Here is a 15849-nt window from a genome sequence, read left to right as displayed (position 1 = left end):
TTCTTTCTTTTTTTTAATAGCAGTCCTGCTAGTGGGTGGGAGGTGATACCAACCACTTAGCTTCGTGAACTTGAACTTCTGTCCTCCAATGCTCTTTGTCCCAAACCTTATATTTCCAAACGCTGCCACCTCTACCTAATTTTAGTGTCAGGCATCTCATCCTATAAACACCTCCTTCTGGCTCTGTTGTCATTCCTCTATTACCCCATTCCAACAATACTTTGACTCCAGTGGGATATCTAATCCATTGATCCTACCATCTCTTCACTTTTAAGGACACTCTAGGTCCTTAAATTCAGGAGGACTTACCCCTTTCTGAATCTAGAGAGTTGACTATATAAACAGTCTGTGCTCACTTGCATTTCTATTTGCCCATTTCTTTTACCTTTATTTTTTTTCCCCTGAATCGCTCAGCTTGCAGCATCTCAGTTCCCTGACCAGGAAATAAATCCAGGCCACTGCACTGAAAGCCTGGAATCCTAACCACTAGGCTACCAAGGAACTCCTCACCTTTTAAACTGCTGAAATTAATGTAGGAGAGCAAACATAATTACTTAGCTAAAGTTACTAGAATACATTGAATCATTTTCTATCTCATCTAAAATAAGTGCTTTGCCCTATAATGTTTACAATAGTCAAGGTTAATACAGATTAAAATAGACATACAAATATTGAGTATGGAAAGCTACAGTCATTGTTTATTTTTTCTTTTAATTAATGAAGTTATTGGCTGTGCTAGGTCTTCATTGCTACACGGGCTTTTCTCTGTTTTCAATGACGGGGGGCTATTCTCTAGTTGCCTTGCACAGGCTTCTGATTGTGGTGGCTTCTCTTGTTACGGAGCACAGGCTTTAGGGTGCTCTGGCTTCTGTAGTTGTGGCACGTGGGCTCAAGAGCACAGCCTCAATGGTTGTGGTGCACAGGCTTAGTTGTTCTGCAACATGTGGAATCTTCCTGGACCTGGGATCAAACCCATGTCTCCTGCATCGGCAGGTGGATTCTTTACAACTGAGCCCCACAGGGAAGCCGGGCATTGTTTTTATTTTAAATATTTTCCGAGACCATGTGGTTAGGCTGTGTGTGCATCATGGCAAATACCTGTGTGTTTGAGAATTCGGATTCTTGTCTTTTGCACCCAAATCTGGATCAAGTCCTAATACCATATCTCCAGTGACCTCATGCTGTCTTTTCTCCCCGTCCCTGTTTACATTCTATGGTCAATCCCTCAACCCTCTCCCTCGCATGTATCCTCAGCAATACCCCACCTCTTGCTTCCTAGTGTTTCCTGGGCAAACCAACAACCATGGGGATAATTCCAACTTGCTGCCTACTAGGCACCTGCACCTGTCCAGCCTGATGAGGCTGACATCACACCGCCTGCTTTCATTTTAAATTCATGACCGCAAACCTCAAGTGGCCTCTTAATGCCCTTGGCAATCATACAATACTAACCCAGGTTCATTGCTCTCCCAATTTTCTTGCCTGTGATTTCACATCCTCTCCTGTCTCCTCAAACCTCCAACACCTCATTCCTTCTTTCCAGGTTCATCTTGGGTGTGGATGCAATTAGCAGAGAAACTCTGCAAACTGCCCCCTCCCCACATCCATCCATCTATCCTTCTCTAAGCCCCCACATCCTGGCTTCCTGCCAGCTGTTACACATGCATCATCAGTGGTCCTGTCAAAGCCCCACCCTCTGCTCCTGCCCTTGATCCCATCATTACTCCAGGAATCACTCAGCAGAAGAGTGAAAGAGCTGGCTTAAAACTAAATATTAAAAAAACTAAGATCATGGCATCCAGGCCCATTACTTCATGGCAAATAGAAGGGGAAAAGGTGTCAGTACTGGACAGAGTACTGACAGATTTCCTCTTCTTGGGCTCTAAAATCACTCCGGATGGTAACTGCAGCCATGAAATCAGAAGACCTTTGCTTCTTGGCAGGAAAGCTATGACAAACCTAGACAGTGTATTGAAAAGCAGAGACATTACTCTATCAACAAAGGTCCATATAGTCAAAGCTATGGTCTTTACAGTGGTCACGTGCACTTGTGAGAGCTGGACCATAAAGAAGGCAGAGCACCAAAGAATCGATGCCTTTGAACTGTGGTGCTGGAGAAGACTCCTGAGAGTCCCTTGGACAGCAAGGAGATCAAACCAGTCAAACTTAAGGGAAATCAACCCTAAATACTCACTGGAAGGACTGATACTGAAGCTGAAACTCCAGTATTTTGTTCATCTAATGTGAGCAGTTGGCTCATTGGAAAGGTCCCTGATGTTGGGAAAGACTGAAAGCAGAAGGAGAAGAGGCCGTCAGAGGATGAGATAGCTGGATGGCATCACCGATGCAGTGGATATGAACTTGGTATGAACTTGGATATGAACAGGAGATGGTAAGGGACAGAGAGGCCTGGCATGCTGCAGTCCGTGGGGTCACAAAGAGTTGGACACGACTGTGCGACTGAACAACATCACCGCTTAGCAACTTACCCTTCTCCCTGCTACATCAATTTCTTGCTTTCTGCTAGCTCATTCTCATTAGAATAAAGCTAAGATGTTTTTTCTTCCACCTTAGGCCTTCTGTTGACCACACTTAAACATGTTACATACTCCCCCATTTCTTTGCTCCCTTTAGAAGCAAAACACCTTTGAAAGAATGACCTATACTTGCTTCCTTCGGTTCCTCTTTTCCCATTCTCTCTCATTTATTTGGTAAATCTTTATTGAATTTGTTACAATACTACTTCTGTTGTTTATGTGGTTTTTTTTTTTTTTTTTTTTTTTGATCAGTAGGCATGTGTGATCTTAGCTCCCCAACCAGGGATTGAACCCACACTCCCTGCATTGGAAGGTGAAGTCTTAACCACTGGACCACCAGGGAAGTCCCTCCCATTCTCTCTCTCTTTTATTTATTTCTTGCTGGCTGTGCTGGGTTTTGCTGTTGTGTGTGGTCTTTCTCTCACTGTAGCAAGTAGAGGCTACTGTCTGGTTGTGCTGTGTGAGCTGCTTATTGCAGTGGCTTGTCTTGCGATGCATGGGTTCTAGCATGCAGGCTTCAGTGTTGGTGGTGCACAGGCTTAGTTGCTCCACTGCATATGGGATCTTCCCAGACTAGGGATCAAACTGATGTCCCTTGCATTGTAAGACAGATTCTTAACCACTGGACCACCAGGGAGTTCAGTTCAATTGCTCAGTCATATCTGATTCTTTGTGACCCCATAAACTGCAGCACGCCAGGCCTCCCTGTCCATCACCAACTTCTGGAGACCACCAGAGAAGTCCCTCCCCTTCTCTTTTAAATCCACTCCAATCTCATGTTGATTCAACCTCTGCGCCAAAACTTTTCCTCTTGAGGTCAACATGAACTCCACATTACTAGAAAGAAGAGGCGATTCTGTCCTCTACTTTCTTGATCCATCAGCAGTATTTGAGACAACTGATCACCACCTCTATCCTGGGGAAAAGTGAAAGTGTTAGTCACTCAATTGTGTCCAACTCTTTTTGACCCCGAGGGACTGAGCCCACCAGGCTCCTCTGTCCATGGAATTCTCCAGGCAGGAGTACTAGAGTGGGTTGCCATGTCCTTCTCCAGCGGATCTTCCCAACCAAGTACTTGAACCTGGGTCTCCATCATTGCTGGCAGATTCCTTATTGTCTAAGCCAGCAGGGAAGCCAGGAACTAAAATCAAACAAACTGACCAAAAAGACAAAAACAAATGAAACAGAACAAAAACCTGAAGTAAATATGAAGAAAAATTTTTTTTCAAAATCTATTATCTCCTGTATTAACAAAAAAATTTTTTTAAATATTCAAGGAAAAAAAAAATATTCAAGGAATCACTTTGCTGTACACCCGAAAATAAAACAATATTGTAAATCAACTACAGTTCAATTTTTTTTTAATTTAAGGAAACAAACGCTAATCACAGACTCCTCATAGTATTAGAAAAAGCCATTTTCTTTCTTCTCCACATTTTTAAACACAAATCCTGGTGCTCAGTTTACAAAGACCTTTTCACCAATTTAGATAAGCTCAGTAACAGATAAGAGAAGTGTCAAGCGCCCTTCCAAGTAAACAAAGGTCCCATTGCTTTGCATAGAATCTCAAAGCTGAACTGAATGGGATTTAAGATCCAGTTTAGGAAACAGCTCTTTGAAATGTTTAATTTGTATTGCTCAGTCACTGAATTATATCTAATTCTTTATGACCCTATGAACTGTAGCCCACTAGGCTTCTCTGTCCATAGGATTGTCTAGGCAAGAATACTGGAGTGGGTTGCCATTTCCTCCTCCAGGGGGTCTTGACCCAGGAATCAACCTGGATCTCCTGCATTGACAGATGGATTCTTTACCACTGAACCAGTCCATCCTAAAGGAAATCAGCCCTGAATGTTCATTGGAAGGATTGTTGATGAAGCTGAAACTCCAATACTTTGGCCACCTGATGCAAAGAACTGACTCATTTGAAAAGACCCTGATGCTAGGAAAGATTGAAGGCAGGAGGAGAAGGGGATGACAGAGGATGAGACGTTGGATGGCATCATTGACTCAATGGACAGGAGTTTGAGTAAACTCTGGGAGTTGGCAATGGACAATTCCAGCAGTTGGTGTGCTGCAGTCCGTGGGATCTCAAAGAGTCGGACACTACTGAGCTACTGAACTGAACTGAACTGAGCCACCTAGAGAGCCCCTTTGAAATGTATCCCTGTTCAGAGTGGAGAATCTTTTATCTGACTTCAATCCCCATGAAAAGACTTTGGTATCAGTGCTTCTAATCACCGGGGGCACTGTTGACAGCTATACATTCAGTTTATGTCACTTTTTTTTTAAACTGATATTTTGATCTCTGAGGTAAATATAAACATCTACAAATCAATAAAATGGTTCCTATGAATGACAACAGCAATTGTCTTATCTAGTCAAGGATGTGTATGTTTACTAGATCCTCAGGATAATGTAAACATACAAATATCCCTAAAAGCAAGATGTTGTTGTTGTTCAGTCACTAGGTCCTGTCCCATCTTTTCGACCCCATGGACTGCAGCATGCCTTTCACAGTCTCCCAGAGTTTGCTCAGATTCATGTCCATTGAGTCCATGATGCTATCTCATCCTCTGTCACCCTCTTCTCTTTCTGCCCTAAATCTTTCCAGGGTCTTTTCCAATGAGTCAGCTCTTCAGATCAGGTGGCCAAAGTATTGGAGCTTCAGCTTCAGCATCAATCCTTCCAATGAATATACAGGGTTGATTTTCTTTAGGTTTTGCTCTCCTGATGTCCAGGGGACTCTCAAAAGTCTTCTCCAGAATCACAATTTGAAAGAATCTATTCTTTGGGGTTCAGCCTTCTTTATTGTCCAACTTTCACATCTGTACATGACTGCTGGAAAAACAATAACTTTGACTATATGGACCTTTGTTGGCAAAGTGATGTCTTTGCTTTTTATTATGCTGTCTAGTTTTGTCATAGCTTTCCTTCCAAGAAGCAAGCATCTTTTAATTTCATGGCTGCAGTCACCATCTGCAATTATTTTGGAGCCCAAGAAAATAAAATCTGTCACTGTTTCCACTTTTTCCCCATCTATTTGTCATGAAGTGTTGGGACCAGATGCCATGATCTTAGTTTCTTGAATGCTGAGTTTTAAGCCAGCTTTTTCACTCTCCTCTTTCACCTTCATCAAGAGGCTCTTTAGTTCCTGTTCACTTTCTGCTGTTAAAGTGTTATCTGCATGTCTGAGGTTGCTGATATTTCTCCTGGCAATCTTGATTCCAGCTTGTGATTCATCCAACCAGGCATTTTGCATGATGTACTCTGCATATAAGCAAGGTGAGAAAAGTACAAACTTAACAGAAGCCAAGTATTTCAAATCCATGAAAATTTATCTTAGAATCTCATAATGCCTCATGACTGTAGAACCCCCACTCATCAGACGGTGGTTTCAGAAACTTAAATATTATCAGTGACTGTTTTGGGTTGAATTGTGTCCTTCAGAAAAGATATTGAGATCCTCACCCCTGCCACCTCAGAATGTGACCTTGTTTGGAAGAAAGGTCATTGCAGAGACAACTAATTAAGATGAGGTCATACTGCAAGACACTGCTTTAGAAAAGCTCTGCGGTGGTAGTGTTCTTACTTGCTGTAAGTACTAATAAATCCTTCCTTCTCCTGGAAAAGAAAAAAGAAAAAGATGAGACCTCACTTTGCTGACAAAGGTCTGTATAGACCAAGCTTTGGTTTTTCCTGTAGTCATGTACAGATGTGAGAGTTGGACCATAAAGAAGACTGAGTACCAAAGAATTGATGCTTTCTAATTGTCGTACTGGAGAAGACTACTGAAAGTCCCTTGGACAGCAAGGAGAGCAAACTGATCAATCCTAAAGGAAATCAACCCTGAATATTCATTGGAAGGACTGATGCTGAAGCTGAAGCTCCAATACTTTGTATACCTGATGTGAAGAGCCTACTCACTGGAAAAAACCCTGATGCTAGGAAAGATTGAGGGCAGGAGGAGAAGGGAATGACAGAGGATAAGATGGTTAGATAGCATCACCGATTCAAGAGACATGAATTTGAACAAACTCTGGGAGATAGTGAAGGACAGGGAAGCCTGGAGTGCTGCAGTCCGTGGAGTCACAAAGAGTCAGACACAACTTAGTGACTGAACAACATACTGGAGTAGGGTGTGTACCTTGTACAATATGACCCATGTCCTCATAAGAAGATGGCCATGTGAAAACACAGATACTCAGGGAGAACGTCAGAGGGATGGAGGCAGAGGGCTTATGCTGTGTCTACAAGCTGAGAATCACAGAGATTGTTGGCAGTCACCAGAGCTAGAGGGAAACATGGAACAGTCTCTATCACAGCTCTCAAAGGGAACCAACCTGGCCAATACCTTCATACTGGACTTTTAGACTCCAGAGCTGCAAGATAATAAATATCTGTCATTTTAAGCCATCCAGGTTGTGGTCCTTTGTTGCAATAGTCCCAGGAAGCTACTAGAGTGATGCTAAGAGCTTTTGTTTAGGTAGGTTTTTTCTCTCCAATATGAATTGTATCCACTGTCTTTGAAACATAAGAATACACAAATATGGGACTTCCCTGGTGGTCCAGTGGTGAAGATGCCATGCTCCCAATATGGGGAGCCAGGGTTCAATCCCTGGTCAGGAAACTAGATCCCACACACCACAATGAAGATGGAAGATCACAGCCAAATAGATACTCAAAATATTAAAAGAAATTTTGAATTCAAAGAATCTACAAATGCACATTCCTTTGGATGTCAGAATGATAGCATCATCACAGGTCACATAGCCTCTGGGAAACTCCACTGCATACTCCCCATTGGATGGGACTGAAAAAAGGCAAATTGTATCCTCAGTTCAGTTCAGTTGCTCAGTCGTGTCCGACTTTTTGCAGCCCCATGAATCGCAGCACGCCAGGCCTCCCTGTCCATCACCAATTCCCTCAGTTTAACCAAATCATATCCTAGTTTGTTGCAAAAATAGTTTTAACCCCACAGACCCCAATAAGGGTCCTTTAAGACCTCACTCTAAGAACTGCTGACTAATCCAAATGTTGTCTTTGTTCTCGATCAGGAAACAGGCTCAGCAATGGGGAATTGGCCTCTCTCATCAGCTTCCCCACTCCCTGGTGAGTGTTGCTAGAATCACAGAGCCACAGAACAAATGTTTACAGAAGCGCAAAATATAAGTAATGGTGTGAAACCACCTATTAATTCAGACTAGATGCTGGTCTAGACTTTGTAACATCATTAAGCACAGGTCCTTTCTTTTTTGAATTTTGTAGGGGTAGAGTTGATTTACAGTGTTGTGTTAATTTCTGCAGTACAGCAAAGTGATTCAGTTACACGTATATATTCTTTTTCATATTCTTTTCATTATGGTTTAATCACAGAATGTTGAATATAGTTCCCTGTGCTATACAGTAGGACTTTATTGTTTATCCAATTCTATATATAATAGATTGCATCTGCTAAGCCCAAACTCATCCACAACCACAAGTCTGTTCTCCATATCTGTGAGTCAAGCACAAGTCCTTTAAGTGGGCTTGTGCACAGCACTCATGTATTTTAAATATTTTATTTATTTTTTTGGCTGCACTCTGTCTTAATTGCAGCACATGGAATCTAGTTTCCTGACGAGGGATCGAACCAGGGCCTCCTGCATTGGAGCCTGGAGTCTTAGCCACACGACTGCCAGGAAAGTCCCACACTTGTTTATTTTAAAAAGTGATTTAAAGAGTGTGGTTCACATTTTAAGCCAGGAACAAATGCTTTTCTTCTACATCTAAGGAAACATCTGATTCTTGTGGTTTAAAAAAAATATTTATTTACTTATTTTTGGCTGTGGTGGGTCTTTCTTGCTCCATGCAGCCTTTCTCTAGTTGTGGTGAGCAGGGGCTGTGCACGGGCTTCTCCTTGCAGTGGCTTCTCCTGCGGAGCACAGGCTCTAGGTACCTGGGCTTCAGTAGTTGTGGCATGTGGGCTTTGTTGTGGTTGTGGCACACGGGTTTAGTTGCTCTATGGCACGTGGAATCTTCCCCAGCCAGGGATCAAAATGGTGTCCCTTGCATTGCAAGGCGATTCTGAACCACTGAAACACCAGGGAAGACATCTGATTCTGATGTCACAGAGCCCCAGATATTATATGAAGAAAATGTGGATGTGCGTGTGTGTGTACACACATGCATGTGTGTGTGTGTCTGTGTGAGTGCCTGACATACGCACTCTCTTGTAGTTGTTGTTCAGTCACTAAGTGGTGTCCAACTCTTTGAGACCCCCACAGAGTGCAGCATACCAGGCTTCCCTGTCCTTCACTATCTCCTGGAGTCTGCTCAAACTCAAACTTACTGAGTTGATGACGCCATCCAACCATCTCATCCTCTGTCGCCCCCCTTTCCTTCTGCCCTCAAACTTCCCCAGCATCAGGATCTTTTCTAGTGAGTTGGCTGTTAACAATAGGTGGCTCCATAATGCTTCTTGGGTTTTCAAAGAGGGTCCAAGATTCAGAAAAGGATGACACACTACTGCATGAGGGAAAGGTCATCCAAGGGGTGCTGACTTAGAGGCTTACTCTCTCTGCTGAGTGAGAACTTTGAAATCAAGCTGCTTCTCTTTTTCCTGCTAAGGACAAGGATTTCTACATGACTCTGCTGATGAATGGATGGGACCTCCCTCAGCCTTGAACCTTTCACTCCACTGTCTCATGACATGAAAATAGCTGTGCATGAAACAGCCAATTCATTAAAAAGTCACATAAAAAATGACCTCTGCCTGCAGTAGTCATCAAGTTACAGAATAATTTAGGGCTGGAGGTAAGGGACAGGGGACCAAGAGGCAGAGATCCTGCCCCTTTTGCTCTTTCTCTCTTCTCCAGAATCACCAAATGTTCATGTAAATATGAACCCTGAAACAATGACATATACGATTCTAAATATTTTAATATTTGAGCACATATTGGATAAACCTTCAAGGACTAAATTCAGCTCTAGGTAACTAAGGTATTTCTAATTGGAAATAAACAGTAAATATATATATTTATATTCATAGAGCATATGAAATTTACAGGGACTTGCCTGGTGGTCCCATGGCTGACTCCATGCTCCCAATGCCAGGGGCTCAGGTTCAATCCCTAATCAGGGGTCTAGATCCCACATGCCACAACTAAGACCCAGCACAGCACAGTAAATAAATAAATGAATTTTTTAAAGAAGATATGAAACTTATAAATGTTGTTGTTTTCCCTCCAACTATCTGATATTCAGTTTCATGAGAATCAAGTATCAGTTGTTTGTCTTTGCAAGTTCATGGTCATTAATCAGCTACACTTCCCCAAATCACATTATTTTTAGAGGATTCTGAGCAGTGAAAATTAGCAGATTGACTTCTCAGCTAAACGCCAAACTATGCAGCATGAAAACATTTTTCTAAAAAACTTCAATTGAACAAATGTTTGAAATAACTCATCTCTTATTTTTGTATATTTGGTGGCACAACAAAAAGAGGTCCTGGCTGTTTCTGGAAAAGGAAATTTCTCTTCCAAAAAGTGTATTGGTTCACCTTCAAATTCACAAATGCAGAAAGTGCTTCCAGCCAATGAAGTTCTTTCCCCTGAGTGCGATTTAATTGCATATTCGTCAAAATCCCTTCTTATGAATTCTGTTTATACCTTGCAGCAATAAAAAGTAGTTCATTCTTGGTTTTTATCTGGTAAAATATTACCATTTAATTATTTTGGTTTGAGTCCAGAACAGTCTCTTCACTATGTCATCGAAGTTATAGGTTTTCTGATGGATGCCAAGACTATTAAGAATGTTCATTATAATCATTACCCATCTATATATTATGGTTCTCTCTGTTTTACAGTTCATTATTTAATAGTGCTTATCTAAAAGGTTATAGTCTTTATAGGATCATTTGGCTCACTCTTAACTTGGCTAATTTATAAATAATTTCACAGATATCTTTGTGTTACCATTATTTGTTGACAAAGATCTGACTCAGGATATGGAATCTTTAGATTACAAATGTTTCATTGGTTTGACCAGATGTGTGAGAGGTTGCTTAAGTCATGTCTGACTGTTAACCTTAAATGCTGATACCCTTCAGCATTTCCTTGTTTCAAATAATTATCACCTTTTCAGATAAATGCTATATCCATTCTAATGTGGCAAACTCATGTTTAAAATCATATTACCTTCAATATAAACCTCAGAAATCAATAATCCATCTCCTTGTCATTAATGTTCATTCAGAAGAGCCTTCATATAAAAAAAAGGAAAGCTAAAGAAATGTAAAAAATCTTAGAAGGTATTTTCTGTAATAAAATATTTTGTGTTTCTAATGAAATCAATCAAAAGCACAAAAATTCTAAAGGAATTATATAAATGCAATAAATCATCCAAAAGAATAAGGTGCAGTTAACATCCATAGGATGGTTCCTTGCACTGAGGAAATGCACAAGGGATACACTAGCCAGATCATCGAGATTCTGGCTGATATCCTCTTTTGTCAACCTGTTCCTTATGGAGGAACACAAGTCAACTTTTGAGGCTCATTAAAAAGAGCATCTTAACTCTTAAGAGTTAAGATAAAGAGCATTCTTTATTCACATCTCCACTCAAAATCAGAACTTTTACTTATTCACAAAAGATAAGTATGTCTGAACCATCTGTAACAATTGGTCTATTGCACAAATATTTGTTCCCTTTCCATACCAGCCTTTTTCCTGGGAGCGGAGCATCATTTAGGATCTAGCAGGTACCTTGGAAGCCTGCTAATGCTTGGCATTTCACTAACTGCATGGCACTCTTCTGAGGTTGGTAAATAAGCTGCACTGCATTTCTGAGAACAGATTTGAATGGGTCATCTTGAATTACTTTGGTTCAGTACTTGCAATTTTACCAGTGAATACATGGATACATGGCAGAATGGTCCATCCATAATTATTAAGCTGGGGGATTAGACCTGGAAGAGTCCTTCCAGATAAAAGTTATTTACTGTGACTTTCCAGGGGGCAGGGAGGTAGAAATCAGCGTGGAATCTTATTTCTCACCCCACACAAAATACAATTTCAATTATCTAAAGAGTTAAACAAATATTTATTTATTTATTTATTTTTAAACAAATATTTAAACTGGGGGGAAATCTGGGAACTGCTTTTCTTTTTAGTCTCCCCATCTCCAAACATTGGATTGCCCAAGGCCCAGACCTCAGCTTTCTTCTCTTGTCTCTCTACACTCACAACTTGGGTGCTACGTCTGCACTTACAACTGTAAATGAAAACATACAGGAATTTCCCTGGTGGTACAGTGGTTAGGGGTCCAGGCTTCCACTGCAGGGGGCAAGGGTTTGATATATGGTCAGGGAACTAAGATCCTTCATGGCATGGCTGAAAAAGAAACAAATGAAACTATACACTAACCATTGCTAAATGTATATGTCCAGCCCAGACCTTTTCCCAGAACTGGAGACTCATATATGCCTACATGGAAGTCAAATGGGCATGTTACATTTACAAGGGTCCAGATCAAGCTAAGCTTTCATTTCTTTGAGCCTGCTCCTTTCTTGCATTTCCTCATCTCACTTGATAGCTACTCCATCCTTCCAGTTGTTCAAGGCAAGAATCATGAACTCATCCTTTTTTTTTTTTTCTTAATCAGGAGAAAGAAGGATTTATTATTACTTGCAGCAAAGAGAACATAGGAGATGTCTCCCAAAGCAGTATAGTATCTCTTGGAATCATCCTTTTCTTTTTTTTCCCCTCAGTCGTGTATTGAGGCATGTGGGATATTAGTTCCTCAACCAGGGATCAAACTGCAAGGGGAAGTATAGAGTCTTAACCACCAGACCACCAGGAAGCCCCTGGAATCGTCCTTGACTCCCTTCCTTACATACCCCACATGGACTCTGTGAGTGAATCAATCCTGCCTTGAACATAGAAACAGGCTCTGAGCATGTCTAACAACCTCCAGGGCTTCTGCCCTGGTCCAGAAGCTGCCATTTCTCACCTGGATTTTGGTTTAGTTTCCTCATACTTGTCTCCTCACCTCTGACAGTCTATCCTCATTAGAGCCACAAGATGGATGGTTTTAAAACTTAGTAAGATTTGCCTTGCGGTTCAATTGTTCAGTCGTGACTGATTCTGTGACCCCATGGACTGCAGAACACCAGGCTTCCCTGTCCTTCACCATCTCCCGGAGTTTGCTCAAACTCATGTCCACTGAGTCAGTGATACCATCCAGCCATCTCATCCTCTGTCACCCTCTTCTCCTTTTGCCTTCAATCCTTCCCAGCATCAGGGTCTTTTCCAATGAGTCAGATCTTCACATCAGGTGGCCAAAGTATTGAGGTTTCAGCTTCAGCATCAGTCCTTCCAATAAACTCCCCCACTGGCCTCCAAGTAGGTCAGAGAAAACCCAGAGGATTAACCAGGGGCCTACAAAGTGCTCCTTGATCTACGTGTGTTTTTCCTCCAGTTTCATTCCCGGCTTCTCTCATCCTGGCCCATTTTGCTCCAGCCACGCTGGCCTCCATGTTGTTATTCACACAAGCCTAGCCTGCTAGATTGGGTGCCCCAGTACATTGGCATTTGTCCTCTTCTCCCTGAAGGACCCTCAGTTCAGTTCAGTCTCTCAGTTGTGTCCAAGTCTTTGCAACCCCATGGACTGCAGCACGCCAGGCTTCCCTGTCTATCACCAATCCCCAGAGCTTGCTCTAACTCACATCCATTGAGTTGGTGATGCCATCTAACCATGTCATCCTCTGTCATCCCCTTCTCCTCCTGCCTTCGATCTTTCCCAGCATCAGGGTCTTTTCCAATGAGTCAGTTCTTCTCATCAGGTGGCCAAAGTATTGGAGTTTTAGCTTCAGCAGGGCCCTGAAGGGCCCTGGTGTAGATTAAATTGTGTCCCTCTCCCCTAAAATGCATGACCTAATCCCAGCCCCCAGAACCTGTGAATGTGACCTCATTTGCAAATAGGCTCTTTGCAGATACAGTCAAGTTAACAGGAGGTCATACTATGATATAGCATCACTTATGTGTGGAATCTAAAAAATACAGCAAGTTAGTGAATATAGCAAAAAAAGAAGCATACCCACAGACATAGAGAACAAACTAGTGGTTACTAGTGGGAAGAGGGAAGGGGTGGAGCAACGAGGGGTAGGGGTTTGGTATGGTACGTGCTCAGTTGCTCAGTTGCTCAGTCATGTCTGACTCTTTGAGACTTTACGGACTGTAGCCCACCAGGTCCCTCTGTCCATGGAATTTTCCTGTCAAGAATTCTGTAGTGGGTTACCATTTCCTTCTCCAGGGAATCTTCCCAAGCCAGGGATCAAACTAATGTCTCTTGCATCTCCTAACAGGCAGATTCTTTACCACTGTGCCACTTGGGAAGCCCCAGGGGCTTAAGAGATACAAACTATTATGTAAAAAATAAGCTATAAGGATATATTACACAACACAGGGAATGTAGCCTATATTTCATAATACTGCAAGTGGAGTATAAACTTAAAACATTGCAAACCACTACATTGTACACTTGTAACTTATATAATATTGTACATCAAAAATATTTCAATTTTAAAATGTCTTAAATTTTTTTTCCTAAATTAGGTCGGGTGGTCCAGTGGTTAAGACTCCATGCTCCCAGTGCAGGGGGCCCGAGTTTGATCCCTTGTCAGGGAACTAGATCCCACACAACTAACAGCCTGCATGCCACAGCTAATATCCAGTACAGCCAAATAAATAAATAGATAAAAATAAATATTTGAGACTCCATGCTTCCAAGGCAGGGGGTACAGTTTCAGTCCCTGGTTAGGGAACTTCGATTCCCACATGCCTCTCGATGAGGCCAAAACATAACATAAAAACACATTCAAAAAATGAAAGTAAAAATGAAGTCATACTGGAATAGGGTGGGCCTTAAATCCAATGACTGGTGTTCTTTTAAGGAGAGATTTAGAGATGTCCATGAAGGAGAAGGCTTTGTGATGATGGAGGCAGAGGTTGGTTTGGGTGATGCAGCTGCAAGCCTAGGACCATCAAGGTTGCTAGCATGTAGAAGAGGCCAGGAAGCATCCTCCCCAGAGCCTGAGGTAGAGACCAGAGGCCTGCCGACACCTTGACCTTGGACTCCCCGCCTCTAGAACTGTGAGACAATCTGTTTTGTTTGAAGATAGCCAGTTGGTGGTCATCTGTTATGGCAGCCCCAGGAAACTACTGGCGGCCCCCCCTCAATACCAGATGCATCACACTGTCAACTGAGGGTGAGTAGGGGAGGGCCAATACTTGTAGGGAGGGTCTCCCGAGGACTGACCTGCTCTGCACCTTTGCTCCACCACCTCTGCGCAGGTCAGCCCCAGCCCCATTCTTCCCTCCTGCCCCAGCCCCGGTGGACTCTCCCATGGTCTGAGCATACCTAAGGGGGAGCCTTCTTTCTTCCTCCTCTTTCCTGAGTCTCTCACTGTGACTCTGCTGCTTCCCTAGATTTTTCCTGCTGAGTCCGGCCTGAGGGGCTATTGATTGTTTCTCTGCATTTGCTTTCCTTCTGTGCCTCCAGCAACTCTGATGCCTTCTCTTAAGGGAGGAGTTGCAAAGGAAGCCAGAAAAAGAAAAGCGCAGATATAAATAGTTCAAGACTTTCAAGATCCTATCTTGCTTCCTTAACTAGTGGACCAGTTCACCCAAAGGCGGAACTACAAAGATCACAAACTTTAACCCATTTGTAACTAACTCAAGTCCTTTGTCAATCAATTCCTTCAGCCAATCCTCCAGGAAAAAAGAAGTAAAAATGGTAGGAACCACTGTTACCGGTGGGCTTCCCTTGTAGCTCAGTTGGTAAAGAGTCCTCCTATAATGCAGGAGACCTGGGTTTGATTCCTGGGTTGGGAAGATCCCCTGGATAAGGAAATGGCAACCCACTCCAGTATTCTTGCCTGGAGAATCCCATGGACTGTAGCCTGCCAATCTCCTCTGTCCATGGGATCGAAAGAGTCAGACACGACTTAGTGACTAAACCACCACCCCCACCACCACTGTTACTGGTGGGCTAAGTAGAACAGATAGTGTAGTGAATGAGCTTTGTGACCTGTCAATATTTGAACAAAGGTAAGTCATGCTGTTGCTTAGCCACTGAGTTGTGTCCAACTCTTTGCAACCCTAGGGACGGCAACACACCAGGCTTCCCTGTCCTCCACTATCTCTTGGAGTTTGCTCAAACTCATGTCCATTGAGTCAGTGATGCTGTTTAACTGTCTCATCTTCTGCCTCCCCCTTCTCCTTTTGCCTTCAATCTTTCCCAGCAACAGGGTCTTTTCCAATGAGTTGGCTCT

General features: G+C 42.5%; 2 long non-coding RNA genes across 2 annotated transcripts in view; one reads left to right on the top strand and one right to left on the bottom strand.

Moving 5' to 3' along the window:
* The window catches only part of LOC139176533 (uncharacterized), a 40976-nt gene that overhangs the window by 13836 nt on the left and 11291 nt on the right, over positions 1-15849 (top strand). The window lies entirely within an intron of this gene.
* Positions 3882-15271, bottom strand: LOC139176534 (uncharacterized). The gene is made up of 2 exons (XR_011561003.1): positions 14937-15271; positions 3882-5807 (listed from the first exon to the last, which is right to left on the bottom strand). It is a non-coding gene; the product is annotated as an uncharacterized lncRNA (long non-coding RNA).

This window comes from Bos indicus, chromosome 16 (genome assembly GCF_029378745.1).
Source record: "Bos indicus isolate NIAB-ARS_2022 breed Sahiwal x Tharparkar chromosome 16, NIAB-ARS_B.indTharparkar_mat_pri_1.0, whole genome shotgun sequence".
Lineage (NCBI taxonomy): Eukaryota > Metazoa > Chordata > Mammalia > Artiodactyla > Bovidae > Bos > Bos indicus.
The sequence above is the reverse complement of the archived record's forward strand: the minus strand, read 5'-3'. Positions and strand labels throughout refer to the sequence as shown.